We start from the raw sequence: 16193 nt of genomic DNA on the forward strand, positions 1-16193 counted from the left end.
AAATAAATTTTGACACTATTTCACTAGATCAATTTATCACTGAATTTTAACATTCATCCATATTGTTCAGGGTTTTGTTTATAAATTTAATCAATATATCTCCTTGAAAGAATTTCATTAATTCAGTCGTTGCAAAACCACCCTTTAATTTTATTATGATAGTTATGTCTTTGCAGTACAAAGTGAAGCCTGTTAAAAAATTCTCATTGACCCAGTTTGAAAAATTATTCAGCTGCAGAAAAAACCATTTTTGTTCATATGTATTACTACATAAATATTATAAAATTTGTTTCTCATTTATATATCTCTAATACATTAAAATTGTTTATGAACTTGTTACACATAAAGATACGTGTATATATATGTATTTTCTTCCTAGCATACAATCTTCTTGACTAAAATTTCTGAAGTGACCTTAGTAAAATGAAATTATACTCTGCAGACATCTTTGACTTCTGTCCTGGTTTAGGACAAATTAGGGGAAATCTCCAAGAGGGAGCCCCCCAGAACAAAACAAACCTCCAACCACCCCTCCCCCAACACCGGGTTCGGGAAGGAATTTCTCGGAGGAGCAAAGTGGAAAACAAAACCTATTTATTTACAAGTAACAAAAGAACACTCCCCAACACAAGAAAAGAAAAGGGACCAGACTGTGTTGTGGAGGGCGCCGAATCTTCTCTAGCAGGCTTCGGGTGTCCTGGAGCTCGCAGGTCCGATCCGGAGCCGGTCCAGTATCTTCAGGGGAGGGTAAGAAAGAGAGAGAGAGAACAAAAGAAAAAGGAAAAAAAAAAAAACCAGCTCAAAAGCAGAAAGCAAGCAAGCAAGCAAGCAAGCAAGCCAAGCCAAGCAGCAAAAGCAAAAAAAAAGCCAAAAGTGCCTGGTCACACCCCCCCCCCCCCTCTTCCCCATCCCGCCACAGCCAGACTGCCGGGGGGGGGGGGGGGTGGGGGAAAAGGCAAGGCACAGCTGCCAGACATAACACACGATATTGGGATAAAGGCTGTCACCCCACGACAACTTCTTATTGGAGAGCACAGGATGTAGGTGCACAGGCAGCTGAACTGAATAGCTGGTCAACATAGTAAATGGACCCTAGGGAATGGTTCAGGTGACCAAATATAAACTTCTATTACAACAAATACTTTCCCAGTACTTCAATGTCTACATTGGCTACTACAACAGCTTCCACACTGAGCAGCACATGATGTGTCCTGACAGCAGCTTATTTCTTTTCTTGGAATACAACAGACTTTTTCATTTGGAAGTGACCTACAGTGGTCACCTAATCCAGCTGCCTGAGCACTTCAGAGCTGATCACATTAAAGTTATTCAGAGCTAATCAAGTTATTTTAGGCATTTTCTGATAAAATGATATACCAATACCTACATATTACTTTAAAGTATTCTATCTTTTCTCCAATTTAAGTTTCTCTTTTATTGAAAAGTGTCATTAAGAAATGTGTGCAGGGTTTTTGTTTTGTTTTGTTTTAAGTCCCTACTTGCTTTTTAAGGAATATTCATGCTTCTCTGTCTCAAAGTATCCTTATATTTTCTATTATCATGGTGAAAGAAAAACACCACAAATACCCTTTCATGATCTGCCATTAGTTAATATTCTACATCCAGAACTTCTATGTTAAAAGAAATGGTAAGTCATAGAAAATATAATATTTTGTGAGTCTGAGATTCTTAATTATTAGAATTACTTGTCCTCTTTTTGCTTAATTTTTCCATCAAATATCAGGATTTTTTTCACTCTATAAATAGATATCATGTCATTACATTTTCTATTAAATTTTTAGTTTGCAGGTAGTTCTTCTTTAATTAACTGTTCCAAAATTTTGTATTATACTGAGATTAAATTAAACAAGAAAATCTGTAGTTTTCTTTTCATGTGATATGTATTTACACATATTTGTTCTGCTTAGTATTCCTCACTCACACACTGTGTGCAGATAGCATAAAATAGGTCTGGTTGACAATGCTGCGAGCATAATTTTAGTTAGACCTACAGGACAAGGGCACAGTTTAGTCATAATGATGGGGGAGTACCTTGCACATAAACACACTGCTAAGCACTGGTTGCTATGAAAGATGCAAACATATCAATCATTGTGAAAGTTTTGAACATGTCCAGAATGTTCCAGAGGAAACCATTACTGGCACCTGCTTGTTAGGCACTGAGTGGCTGTGAACAGGACACTCACAAAACTGGGATTCCAGTCCTGTAACCCGGGTTCCCAAGGTCTTTCACAGAAGTCAGATCCTAGCCCAGCACCACATAAAGCATGGATAAAGCCTCTACCACAACCCACCCAACTTTTGGACCATGTTGTATCTCCTGTTGAATAAGAGTGTCATGTACTTCATAAAATTTCAGATATTTGTGACTAAAATATTTTAACATCCAGGTCCGTTTAGTCAGCACGCTGCACTTTCACCTTAACTATGATGCCACGCCACTCCTAAGTTTATATTTCTTAGAATCCTCTTATCACTTAAATTAAGCATGACTCTTCTGTCAACGGAGTTGTGAAAGGAAGTAAGACTTCACCATAAAACTTCAGCTATGCAGTGCTCCTTTTACCTAACTTTCTTCCTTTCTTAATAGAAAATAGCCATCAAAGTGGTTTCAATAATAGCAAATTAAAGTATGGAAAATTACAGTCATCTTCATCCTCTCCTTTACTTAATCTCTTCATTTTTTCCAGCATGCCATCTCATTTCCACAGCATAATACAGTGTGTCTAATTTAAAATACCCTTCTCGTGTTTCTTTGTGATCAGTGAGAGGAGATAGCTGCATCCAGTTTTATTTAGCACTTAGTTTTTTTGATAAGCATTAAAAAAAACAAGACAGTGCATTTATTCTACTTCAGTGATTCCTTCCCACTGACACCAGGGCACAAGCACAATGTCTTAAAGCCAGGAAACTTTTTTAAGTGTCACACTTTGGTGGGCAAACATAGAACTCTTCCCAGTTGCTTGTTAAATGCTCAAGTTGAGATCTGTCATTCCTTACACATACTGATGAATTGAACTTCCTTCCATGATTGCCTATCCCACCAAGTGACCATAAAATCAATCCACATCTCATTATGTTCATGATATATATTCTATCATTAAAATTTTGCTGATTTGAATCTAATTCTTACTACCCACTATTTGAAGATTTTTCTGCTGAGATTGAAACACTCATTAAGTTCTTTCCACAAGCAAAATTTCCAGTAGTATGAACCTCAATTTTTTTGCTTATTCTTACATACTTTTTGCTTATTTTCTCCTGTACAATTCTCTCAGGGGAACATTATTTCACTGAACATACCCAGAATTCTCTATAGTTTTGGACAGTCCATCATATGTCCTATTTTATGATGAGTTAGCACAAAGGACTACACAAAACAGAGCCACTGACATACAGAGTTTAAGTCACATTACCTGAAATAATGAGGTAGTATCAACTGCTCATACTTGAAAATTGGAAAAAATCTAGGGAATCTATCTTTCTAACCAATAAGGATTCCTGTACTCCAGATATTCACAGTGCACTACTCACAGAGCTTATTTCTTGCCAGTATTATTATTTTCAAATTGTTCACATAACAGTAGTGATGGAAGTGATTATGCTCCTAATATGCAATGCAGTTACTACTGAAAATTTTATAGGCTGGACATTCAGTAAGGTTAAAGTCTATTTTCCTCCAATATATAGAGTTTAAATATTGGCAGCCATTCAGAATAACATTATCCCAATAAAGCACTTATTTTTTGTTTTCAGGGACTGAAGTATTTTCAGAAAACATAGATTGTTTGTCCTGAAGAAAAGACAGAATTTGTCCTAAATTCTCCCAACTGAAGTATAAAAAGGATGAAATTAAATACAAATATTTTGGGAGTAATGTACTGAAGTTAGTTTAAATATGTTTAAAATAGCCTTAGAGCCCATGAAACACAAACAAGAATGAGTGCATGTGCCTAAGATACTGAAAAGCTCATCTATACTCTTTGGTGATGGATGTGGTTTGTTTCTTCCCTGTTATTCTGGGTTTTGTTAATTACTCAATATGTCAAAGCACCTAATATATTGATAAGTAGGAATAGGAAAATAGGCTTCTGTATTCTATTTATGTAATTTAATGTGGGAGCTTAGCCTTTTACAGTTCCCAGAACCCCACCCAGCCATTTTAATTACTCCTTCAAAAGGACAGGGGAAGAAAACAAGATGAAAAGCTTTTAAGATAAGATAAAGACAGGGAGAATCCTCACCAATTACTGTCATGGGCAAAACACATTTAAGTAAGGGAAAATTAATCCAAATTATGTCAATTAATATAACTCAATATTTAAAACAACACTTCTCTGCCTCATCCTCATGCTCAACTAAGCTCCTCCTTTTTCAAGTTCTTAATTATTGTCACACAGACCTCTTTTTCATTACACCAAGTCACAACCTCCTCTTTCAATTTGTGGCCACGGCCTCTTGCTCCCTCACTATTCATTTCAGTATAAAGAGCCTCACACTGCCAGTAACCTCCCTTTACAAACTGGGAAACCACTCTTCGTTTCTCTCACAGCCTTCTCTTCTCCAGTTTGAACCAGGTCCTGTATATTAGCATTTCCTCACAGTGCAAATGCTCCAGACCCTGACTGCGTGGCTGGCTCTCCAGTGAACCCACTCCAGGCGATCAGCTGCCTTCATGCACTGGTAAGCTCAAAACCAGATTTGGTATTCTTGATGCAGCTAATGAGTGCCAGGTAAGGAGGAATACTTGCTTCCCTCATCATGCAGGCTGGTCTGCTGCTCCTTCGTGACCACTAAGGCACATCATTTCCTTCTGTTTAACTTACTGTCCACCAAGATCTGTCTCAGCAGAGCTGCAACTTAGTCACTTAGACTCCCTCTCCACAGAACTCTGTCAAAACTGCTATTATGCTGCACTTGGACCCTATCCAAAAGAAAAACCAGTGTGCAATTTGTGTAGAAAGGGCCCTTTTGACAGCTTCTTGAATGCCTTGTTAGTATTTGATGCCTTCCTGTATTCCTTATTGATATTTTTTTAATAGAGCTTACAATCTTCTCAGATGCTGCATAGCATCTGAACCAGTACTAGAAATCTAAATTTCAGCTGCTAATTTGCATTTGGCTCTGTTTTCAGTCAGTAAAGAGGAAGTGACCCTCTTGGGAAAAAAATCTTCCAAAAAAAAATGAACATTTTCTTTAGGATGATATGCATTATATTGTCTTTCACAGCACAGTTCATCACATCCTAAATTAAATATCTGTGTTTAGTTAATAAAGTCTTGTACCTCAGATGGACAATTCCCAAAATTTGCAGAATACAGATCAGAAAATTCTGTGTTATTAGCTTCCCCTTTGGACCCTTGTCAAGGTTGTAAACCTCAACATCTAAAGACTGGGTGATTTAGGGTTTGGAACAGCACGTTACACCTAGTCTGCCAAACCTAATAGGAATGTGAAAAGACAGCTTATAGGGTTTGTGGATATATTTATTCCTCAGAGGCTTTTTCTGTGTTGAGAACTTTCTTTCAAAAGACTTTATTTTGTTTGCTTTTTGTATGGCTGGTTTAATTTTCTTTAGTTAAACAGAGGAATTATTATAGATTAGGTTTAGTCCTTAGAAAAATAGTATTAGGTTACATTGCTAAGGGAAAAAAATACAAAGATCCAGTAAAGGTCAGATAAACAGTGGCAGGTGGAGAAAATTTAGTAATCTAATCAAGGCAAATGGACCATGTGGAACCAGCTGGTCTAAGACTAACAAAGGTGAACAAGATTATTGTCCCTGATGTGAGTCCACACTGCAGTAGTCAACCAAAAACATTCTCTTCACAGAATTCTGCAGACTAGAGGTTCATTGCTTATGAGGACTTGAGATTTTTGGTATACAGGAGTAAGAGCATTTGAGAATTGTGTGGAAATTTACAGAAGAATGTTTAAGGACATTGTGGGGATATTGTAGACTTACGGGGTACTTTGGACAAAGCATAAAGGCACCGAAAGGGGATGACTGAGGCAGATCAAGGAAAAAGAAGCTTGGGAAAAAGGAGGGAGAAGAGTATTAAGGGAGGGTTCCTCATTTAGTCTTAACAAGAGAACAGCAGCTTTTCAGCAATACTATTTCCTATTTCTTTGCACTGAAACTGTGAAGAAAGTGTCTAGTACATCTTTTGCACTTTTAGGTGACGTACAGAATGCTATTGTGCTGCTTATATTGCCCAAAACCTGTCTATGAGATGCTGGATTGATGTTACTGTAAGAGAAAATTTACAGTTTTCTGTATCACTCTCAAGATACCAGAGTTTTCCTGAGTGCTGTTGATGTTTCTGTTGATACATATTAAAACTGGAGAGCCACAAAAAAGCCACAGGAAAGACCCATGACCAAGCTTTTATAGTGTAAATGTGGCTAGAATGTGCCATTTAATTTATGGTCAAAGAGTAGTCTCAGTACTGATTTTCCTGAGCAATAGAAACATACTCATTCAGAAAGTAGTTATGAATTAGTTACATTTACGTTATTTAGTCTTTCTACAGTGTAATGCACAGTTTGGTGCAAGACACATTTAATAGTGAAACACAACAAGCATCACCAAAAGGGAAAAAAAATAGTTTATACTGCATTGACATGCAGGCTTACTTGTTACTTAAGTGCCAGTGACTGCCCTTCCAGTTCTGATAAAAAAATGTTAATTAACATCTACTTTGTAGCACAACAAGAATGGAGGAAATTTTAGATGAAAGACTACATTTTTGTGGTACACTAGAAGAACTCAAAGATATGCACTGTAGGAAATTAACAAGCTCTTCCAAAAATAATGGGAGAAAGGATATGATTTAAGATTCAGTTCTACTTGAACGTGCATTCTGAGAAGCAATCCTGAATGTATTCTGTGACATCAGCTTTTCAAGAATGTCTGCATTGATGAATATTAAAAACAGTTCAAGCTGGATGATGTAAGAAGAAACCCCAATTGTTACCTCATCAGAAAGAACACACAACAGGTCATTAAAACAAGACAGACTGGGAGATATCTGCAAAGGGCTTCCTGTAAATAGAATAAGCAGATTTTCTTTCACTTCTGCACCACTTCTGTCTTACTAGCATTCATATAGGTGTTTACTGTTTTAAGCATTACTAGGAAAGTATCTGCAAACTAATTTAGTCTAGTTTCAGTCTTTTTTTCCTTTTTGGTGGTCAGCAACCCTGACACTAAAATGATATTCAATTTTTTCTAAGAGTATGCTCAAATTGTAAAGCAGCGTCTGAGTAACCTTAAGCAGTCAGTACCTTAGCTGTAGCACATTCTCAATGTTCTAAAGCTAAAGCACTGCATTCCCTTGAAGAGTTTACATTGTACAAACCAGGCTAACAGAAAAATCTTACAATAACTGCTGGTGACATCAAAGGCTTTCTGGCACACAGAAAGGTCTTAATTCACACATGTAAGTCCATGCATATACAAGCAAATAAAAGGAAAATCAAACAGTTGTTAAAATTTCTATACATATACATTAATTTATTGTAACAGGTATCTGTAATTCCAGCTAACCTTATTAGATTGTTCTTGCAAGAATTCCTGTTGGGGGAAGTTTTATCTACTTATTTATGCCTTCAAAAGCATAAAGAATAGTTAATAAAATAAGTGAGTAAACACACATGCAAGATTAATATTATAGCTGTGGAAAATAGCTGATATTTTTATTTTAAATGGAAGACTTTTAATGCTCTTTTTTGTCTTTTGAGCAAAACCTGGAGTAATTCAGACATATAGTTCTTATTTTTTTCAGTTGGTCTTCCCGGAGATATAGTAGAATTATATTTAGAAATTCATGCAAGGAAGCTTGAAATGCTGTCACTAATACTGATATCTTTTCAACATCAAATTGGTTAATTTATCAAAGTTTCTCTTATTTAATTTGCCTTAATTTATCTTTGAGGGAATACATATATATTCTTAGCTGTAACTACAAGTGTGGTATCTCCTTTCCCTCAGGAGGAATACCATTTAAGCAGTAAATACCTGATTTATCCAAAGATGCTTATTTATCATTCATGAACAGAACAGGAAAAAAAATTACCCAGGAGAATGACAATTATGTTCTAGTACATATCCTTAGGCAGTTGAGATATATGTAGGTATTTAAGGAAACCACAGGTTTCCTTATAAAATTTATTTGTAAATTCAGTATAGATCAAATCCATCCCCTTAGAATATTTTAAATAAATGCTTGAGCTCAAGCATAAGCTTTATTGATTCACTTTTCATTCTGGTTTTATTGACACTGACAATCTCTCATGTCTAGACACTGCATCTAAAACTGAGGCTGGCATGGTTCTAGAAATCGATTTATTACTTTTTAAAAATATTTTGATTTCTGTTACAGCTTAAAATTTGTCAGTATCTTACAAAAAATGTGTTCAATGTACTTCTAATATCAGAAAGAATATCTTTTAGATGTTTCTTATAATGTTAAATCAGCCTAACCCTTATCTGAACCAAAATCAGTGATTTTATGGGAGGAGTAACACTGAACAAAATATAATCAATAAATGCAATATTCCATCCTACAAATACTCTGGCAGACTTCTTGTTTACACTGAATGTACTCCAGTACCTTTTGAAGTATCAAATCAATATAGTCTGGCAGCCTTTTTTTCAGTTTACTAAAGCCTACAGCTTTTGGAGGAAATAATAGCCCACTGAAGCAGTCCCACGTCTGTCCCTTGATTTGATCTGTTACTTCCTCTACCTTTTACAGATACTTTATTTCTATTTACATATCTCAGACAAAATACTAGGAACGCAACTTTGAAAAACAATAAGTATCATAATTTAAATTTCCCATACAGTGAATTCCTTCTGTCTGACAAATTTGTTATTTACTAAGAAATTATCATTAATGCTATATTACTGCTAGATAACTTTATATTGTCACAGTGACATATTACCTTGGCTGTTGGCTTTTGTTTTGTTTTTTAGAATGTTAATACTGCTTATGTGTTTAAACAAAAATAAGAAAATTTTGTGCATGTTCCCATAGACCTGGTGGGAAAATGCTTTCTAGTTTTTCCAGAGACTTACTCAATAGTTGTTCTGGCTTGAAAGCAAAATCAGTGGGAGACTCCAAATAAAAAAAATATAGTTTATTAGGAAAAGGAAAACCAAAATACATGCAATAGCACAGCAGAAAAACCGCTGACAAAGTCAGAATACAGCCTGACACCCTGTTGGTCAGGGTGTTGGAAGCAGTCCAGTTAGATTGGTGGCAGCAGTCCTCCTGGAGTGGCAGATGTGGTTCTATTGGAGCAGTGATCCTGTAGAAAGGGTGTAGTCTTCCTTTGACAAGCCAGTGGAAAAGTCAGCCATTCCTCTGGGAATCCAGTGGAAAGACTGCTGCATCCCAAATCCCAGATTATATCCAGGTAGGGATGCTTAGCTCCTCCCTCCTGGGCGCAGCATCTCACAATGGGCTGTTGTCATTCTGTGAGTCATGTGGTGGGTACATTAAACAGAAATGGCTCCTGGAGGGAGTTATCTCTGAGTCATGTGGAAAGGCATTGATGGGCCCATTAACAGGAGGTAAGGAAGAAACAATGCTCCTGGTTTCAGCAGCTCTTGAGGATGGGATAGAATATATATTAACATTGTAACCTAGGCCAGTAGTGTAGACAGGTCCAAAAAGATATCTATTTATTAAGAGCAGCTATATATATAGTATATGCAAAACTGAAATGAGTTTTAGAGAGAAAACACATCATGGAATCACAGATTCACAGAGTCACAAAATCACAGGACAGTCAGGTTGGGAGGCACTGCAGTGGGTCATCTGATCCAAATTCCCTGCTCAAGAAGGCTCATCCCAGAGCACATTTCTACAGGATTGTATCCAGATGGTTTTTTAGTATCTCCAGTGAGGGAGACGTCAAAATCTCTCTGGGCAATCTGTTCCAGCACATGGTCATGTTGACACTGGTCCTTATGTTAAAGTGGAACTTCACATGTTCCAGTTTCTGCCTGTTACCTTTTGTCCTATTGCTTGTCACCACCCCTACTGCCTGAGTCCTTCCTCTTGCCACCCTCCCTTCAGATACTTGTATACTCTGATAATGTCCCCTATCAGTCATCTCCTGTGGGCTAAGAAACACAAGCTCCTTCACTCTTTCCTCATGGATGAGATGCTCCAGTCCCCTAATTATCTTAATAGGCATCAGCTGGAGCTGTTCCAGGAGCTCCATGTCTCTCCTGGTGCTCTCTCGTCATCTGTTCATCCAATTGTCTTATCATAGAAGGCAATCAGGTTGGTCAGGTATGATTTCCCTTCGGTGGATCCCTGCTTATTACTCTTGATCACCTTCTTCTTGTCCATATGCTTGATGATGTCCTTCAGGATGAGGAGATCTGTTGCCTCTCTGGGAATTGAGCTGAGCCTGACAGGCAAGTAGTTCCTTGCCCTTTCTGAAGGCTAGGGTCTGAAAATTGCTGATTGGATTAAACTAGTTTGCATGAGAAATTTAGGAATGCAGATAAAATTTTTCAGAACTTAACAGCAAATCTGATATTGCACCTTGGAGCCTAAATCAGCAGATTTAATGGTTACTCTTAGAGCTAGCTGAACTGAGCTCTTTGACTTTCTGTCTTCACTGCATGCATGCATGGAAGTTGCTTTCTATTTTGCTTAGCAATCCAACCCATCTAGATAAGGTTTTGAAAGTCATGTGGTATTTTTCCAGTCTCAAACAGCTGCTCAGAATAATAAACCTGATTCATCTTTAATGACATATATTTGAAATCTGTAGTATTAAACCAATGCTGAACTTGGAATAAAATGTAGTGAAGGGAGAAAGTTCGTGCTGTAGTTTGATTTTATCCTTTCATCAAAGTTAATTATAGTAAAATAGGCAATCTCCAAATAGATGAAAGTAATACACTTCTGTATAAGTTTTCAAAATAAAAAAAGTTCTGCCAATTAGATGCACCAAAGCAGAACTGAGAAAATTAGTGAAAATTACTATGTTTAATTTGGGTGGCATCCCATATCTCTTTTAAGATGAAATTTTTATGACCTATAGAACACTGCTCAAGACTGTGGCATAACAGACTATACTTGCTGACAGAAGGAAGCAAAATACTAAACTCAAAGGAACTGTATAAAGATGAGAGGTGAACATGTACATGAAAAGCAAAATAAGAAAACTGATCAGAGACAATAGGGGATGTGAAATAAATTAAACTAAACCCTCAGTGAAAATATGGACCGTTCCAGCACGGCAGAGACTTGTGCCATGAGATACTGAGCATAGGCTATGCCACCTACAACAGAAGATGGTCTGGGTTTGTTTTGGTAATCCAGTAACTCAATAGACCAGCATCTCGCTTCAAGGGATGCCAGTTTGGGTTCTGCCTTTTTTTCTTTGATATATTTTCTATAATCTTCGCACATATATTTGTAGCTCCATAGTCTATTGTATTAGTGACTAGTTTTCCCATTACTTTTCCAACGCCTTTCTTTAGGCAGAAAGACAAAATTCCAGAGCTCCAAGCCATGGGGGTTACAAGGCCCCAGTGCTACCTTGGGTTCTTCTTGGGAACTAAGGCCAAAAAAAACTCTTGAAGATACATTCTCATAGACAAAGTACAGCTACTGCCTAAGGGGAGGCTCCAGAGAAGGAGCTTGACCTGGGGCGAGGGGGGAATCGCACCACTTGTCCTCCTAATTGGTGTTTTTATCAATGATGCTAATTTCCTAAAACCTATAAATGTGTACTCATCCCTGTAGGGGTGGGTTTTTGAGAACATCTTTACATAACTGCCCCTGAAGTCCTTCAAATAAAGATCTGCTTTTATTCAACCTCCTTAATAAAATTATCTCGAGTTTCATTTCCAGGTTGGGAAAAAAGGCAACACAAGCCAGACTGGACTTTAGATAGCTCAACAACGTCAGAGTTACTGTGAAGTATGTATGTTTATGTGAATTCTGAATCTATGCAATGACATGAAATAATAATATTTTTCTGATTAATTTTATATTTCCAACATGTTCTTATTTTAACTGGGATAGAGCTAAGTTTCTTCATGGTAGGTCACATGGTGCTGTGTTTTGGGTCTGTTACCAAAACAATGCTGATGATCCATCAATGGTTTAGCTACTTTTGAGCAGTGCTTATACAGCATCAAGACCTATCCTGCTCCTCAAACTGCCTCACCAGTGAGGAATCTGGGAGCACAGAAGGAGTTGGGAGGGGACAGAGCTGGGATAGGTGACCCAACAGAACAAAGGGATATTCCATATCAAGTGAAGTCAGGCTCATCAACAGGAGTTACAGGGAAGGAGAAAAGCATGGGGATTTCCAGATTTGTCCTCCCAAGTAATCATAATGTAAGACGGATCTCTTCTTTCCTGGACAGTGTTTAACACTTTTGAGGGGAAGGAGTGAATTTATTCCTTATTTTCTTTACATGCATGCACAGCTTTTTTTTAGCTGATAAACTACCTTAGTGCAACCCACATGTTTTTTGCATTTTTTCAACCCACATGTTTTTTGGATTTTTCCGCTTCTCATTCTTTCTCATCCCACTGTTGGTGGATGAATGAGCAGCTCTGTGGTGCTTAGCTGCCTAGAGGGATTAAATCACAACAGACCCATAACCATTTTTCAGAGTATCATGATTGTTGTTTTCCTGCATATACATACTGTACACAAAGTCTATGAAATCTTGGGTGTATTCAATAAAATGCACAATTCTTTTAGCTTCCAAAACTCATTAAATCAATTTAAGTTTTGGGTCCTTTAGGTAAGTCAGAGATCTTCTTGGATGTAAGATACACATTATATTGTTTCATCATATTTAATCTTCTACACTTCTGTTATTCATCAGTGATTACATTTGTAAAGCAAATATTATTTATATTACAGTTTAGTGTCTCCCCAGGCTATAGGAGAGATTATGACTTATTAATAGGTAATCTTAGTTTAAACCCATTAGTACAGTAAGCACATTTCTTATTTGAGTCTATGTGTAAACATCAAACACCAATTTTGGCTTTTTAGCCTCTGGGCTGGTTGATGCGGTATACATGAGCACTGCTTATTCATACAGTGCATTTTATAATGTATAGCTAAAATAGGCTAAAACTCAATGATAATTTTGAAACTAACCCTCTAGAGATTTGCCCCTGACTGATCTCTTCTACATCATGTAAACATGAACAGCCATTGAGTGAAATAAATCTTTAGCCTTTTGCTTTTGGAAAATAGCTCATTAAGTTGTTCATGCTACAATTTTTTAATCAAAACAAATGAATGAATTCATGATAGAGGGAAAAAGAGAACAGAGAGCCTTTCTTTCTGTGAAAGTCTGGAGATGTCCCCTATACTGGTGTGTAAGACTTCCTTCTTGTTTTAAAGATTAGACATTCTGCAGATCTAAATCAAATGTACATTTCTTATGAAACAAATAAAATTACTTCCCTCTCAGGCTGAAACATTGTAAAATATGGTATATAAATTTATATATGTTATACATATGTTATAAAATTTTATGCAGATTAAGGTACTTTTAGATCACAAAGTCTTAAATAGCAAAGCTAGAATGGATTTGTATGTAGCATAGTGAATCTTCATTCCCTTCTCTCCACAGGTGATCTCAGTTTCCAAGAAAATCCTTTGTAAAGTGGTTTGTAGTGGAAGAGAAACCAATCATAGTTCCACATCACACAGATAGCTTGCTCTTGACTTTCTTTTGGTGCTTGACTACCTCGTTTTCCTTGGAGAAAATTGTTGGACTCCAACTACTTCTTTTGCAACTGAATTTCAGATATACCCTAATGGAAGCAGCAGGCTAAGTTCTAGTGATGTCTACAGATTTTTCTTCTTTTCTAGTCTGCAGCTCAGAACTTTTTTTAGAGGTGAGTAACTATATCTATTAAAATCTTTCCAAAATTGTCTTATCTTTAAAAACAACTTGTGCATTCATCACAGCGGTTTATAACAGACCATGTATTTAATCTACTTGCTCCTGTTCAACCTATTTTATTTCATAAAGCTTTTTTTGAGTTCTTTTCAATTCCTGTGTATCTTACTTTCAATACAGAAATTAACATCCATTTGCCACCCATTCTCCTCACTTTTTTTCTTGTACCACAAGTTCACTAATATCAAGAAGAGCTATATAATTACTTACACATAAAGCCATGGTTTATGGCTTGAACTGGAAATATTTTTTAAAGAATGCTGCAAGTATCAGTGAACAAGAGAATATATATTTTTAGAATAAAATTTATACTAAATTAGTAAATACACTAATATTATCCTTGTTAAATCCCAGCAAGAGCCAAACCTTATGCCTGTTTCTCTTTTTTCTTTCTTCTCAGATAACATATTAATACCATACCACCTTTGGGTATGTTTCTAATATAAGTGATGGAACTAAATTAGATATCTGGAAGTATAAGCATCCTGATATTGAAGCAGACACTCCAAAATTATGGAAACTTTATTGGAAATAAAATTTGCTGGGGGTATTTTTGTTTATTTGTTTTGGTTTTTTTTCTAAGATTTATAAAAATGACTGTGTTCCGTTCTAGAATTCACAATGGGACACTGAAAGAAAAATGTAATTTACACTGGAAACATATTATATGTTGATATAATTCCATTGATATCAGTCCCACTCCAGTCTGTCTGAGTACCAGATGTTGGTAACATGAGAGCCACACTATCAATGTAAGTAATAAGAATTGTTAGCTTGTTTTGCTTCTGTCTCACTGAGATGTAACCAACTAACATAATTTACTTGAACTGTCCTTTGCGGGAGTCTTTCTCTGTACACAGTACACAACAGTAAGGCTTGTAACTCAGATTTTAATCTATCTAAAGAGAAGAAAATTCAAAGCTCAAATAGTTTCTTCTCAGGGGGTGATAAACTTGTGACAAAACCATTTCAGGTCTTGTTAGTCATTTAAAGCTAGGTGACAATGCCATTGATTTTAACACAGGAACTGTGATTGCCTAGCCCCTTTTGATTGTGTTTTCCTGGTATCTGTTTAGCAATGCAACGAAAATTCAAGCTGCAGCAATCCTGAAATTTGTATTGAATATGAAAATATAAAACAGAAAGACAATTAGCAAGGTTTGTTGGTTTTTTTTTCTGGTCTTTCCTTGCTGGAAGTAAAGTAACATTTCTCCTGGTCTGCTACATGTTCATATATTGTCTACATAAATTGCTTCTAATTTTCAGACATGTGCTAACTAAAACCTTCAAGGACACATTTTTATGGGTTGTGGAGTTTTGGTTTGGGTTTTTTTCTCTTCCTTTTTGGTTCTTCCCCCCGTCCCACCCCCAGCACTTACTTGGTTACTGTTAACTGCCAAATAAAGGCCAGTGAAGGTGTGCAAATTTCATCCTAGGGTAAAGGTATTATCAGAAAACAAAAAGTTGCACTATAAGCGATGGTAATACTCAAAAATGGAGGGTGATTATTATTAGATCAGCCTTATCCTTGGTAACAAAATTTTTGACAATAGAAATAGAAACTGCTCTAAATCAGATTATCTACAAGCTATAATACATACATGCTGTTGAAAATACTTTTCAAACATAGAGGTAGTGGATATTGGAAAGATATCATGTAAGGAGGTTAAAGAATATCTGTCAGTGAAGATTTCAATAGGGCAGGTCAAACACAAAAATTAGTTTAAGAATAGAATAGTAACCTTTAGGAATGACAGTGTCTTGATGACCTTTTAAAAACATGTCATGTCTTATTTTATGTGGTATTAGGATTTTACAGCTAATACTCCATCCAAAATGCCCATAATAACAAACAAACACTGATTCTGTCTTCTTCAGTAAGAAGGTATTTGAAAAGTCTTAATTTGTAATGAAAGAAAGGATGTAAAGGGCATCAAAATACACTTTTTTTTCTACTAACAGTGTTTCTCACAAAATTGTATCAAATACCACAGCTATTAATGAGAAGAAAACAAGATCAAAGGCTTCAAAGCTATTAAAATGGAACATGCCATTGAAAATGCCATTTGACATGACTTTCTCTGTATGAAGAATCTTGTCAATCCACTGCAAATATTTTTGTTAATCAAACAAAAATATTGATTTGAATTAATTTTACTTTTTTTTAAACAACTGGTCTTCATAATTATGACAAAGTACT

At 36.2% G+C, this 16193-nt stretch overlaps 1 long non-coding RNA gene across 1 annotated transcript; it reads left to right on the forward strand.

Moving 5' to 3' along the window:
- The first annotated feature begins 4513 nt into the window (after nt 1–4513).
- Nucleotides 4514–15767, forward strand: LOC141728350 (uncharacterized). Its single transcript, XR_012579276.1, has 3 exons — nt 4514–4704; nt 13661–13928; nt 14607–15767. It is a non-coding gene; the product is annotated as an uncharacterized LOC141728350 (long non-coding RNA).
- Nucleotides 15768–16193: the final 426 nt, after the last annotated feature.

Source organism: Zonotrichia albicollis, chromosome 2 (assembly GCF_047830755.1).
Source record: "Zonotrichia albicollis isolate bZonAlb1 chromosome 2, bZonAlb1.hap1, whole genome shotgun sequence".
Classification (NCBI taxonomy): domain Eukaryota; kingdom Metazoa; phylum Chordata; class Aves; order Passeriformes; family Passerellidae; genus Zonotrichia; species Zonotrichia albicollis.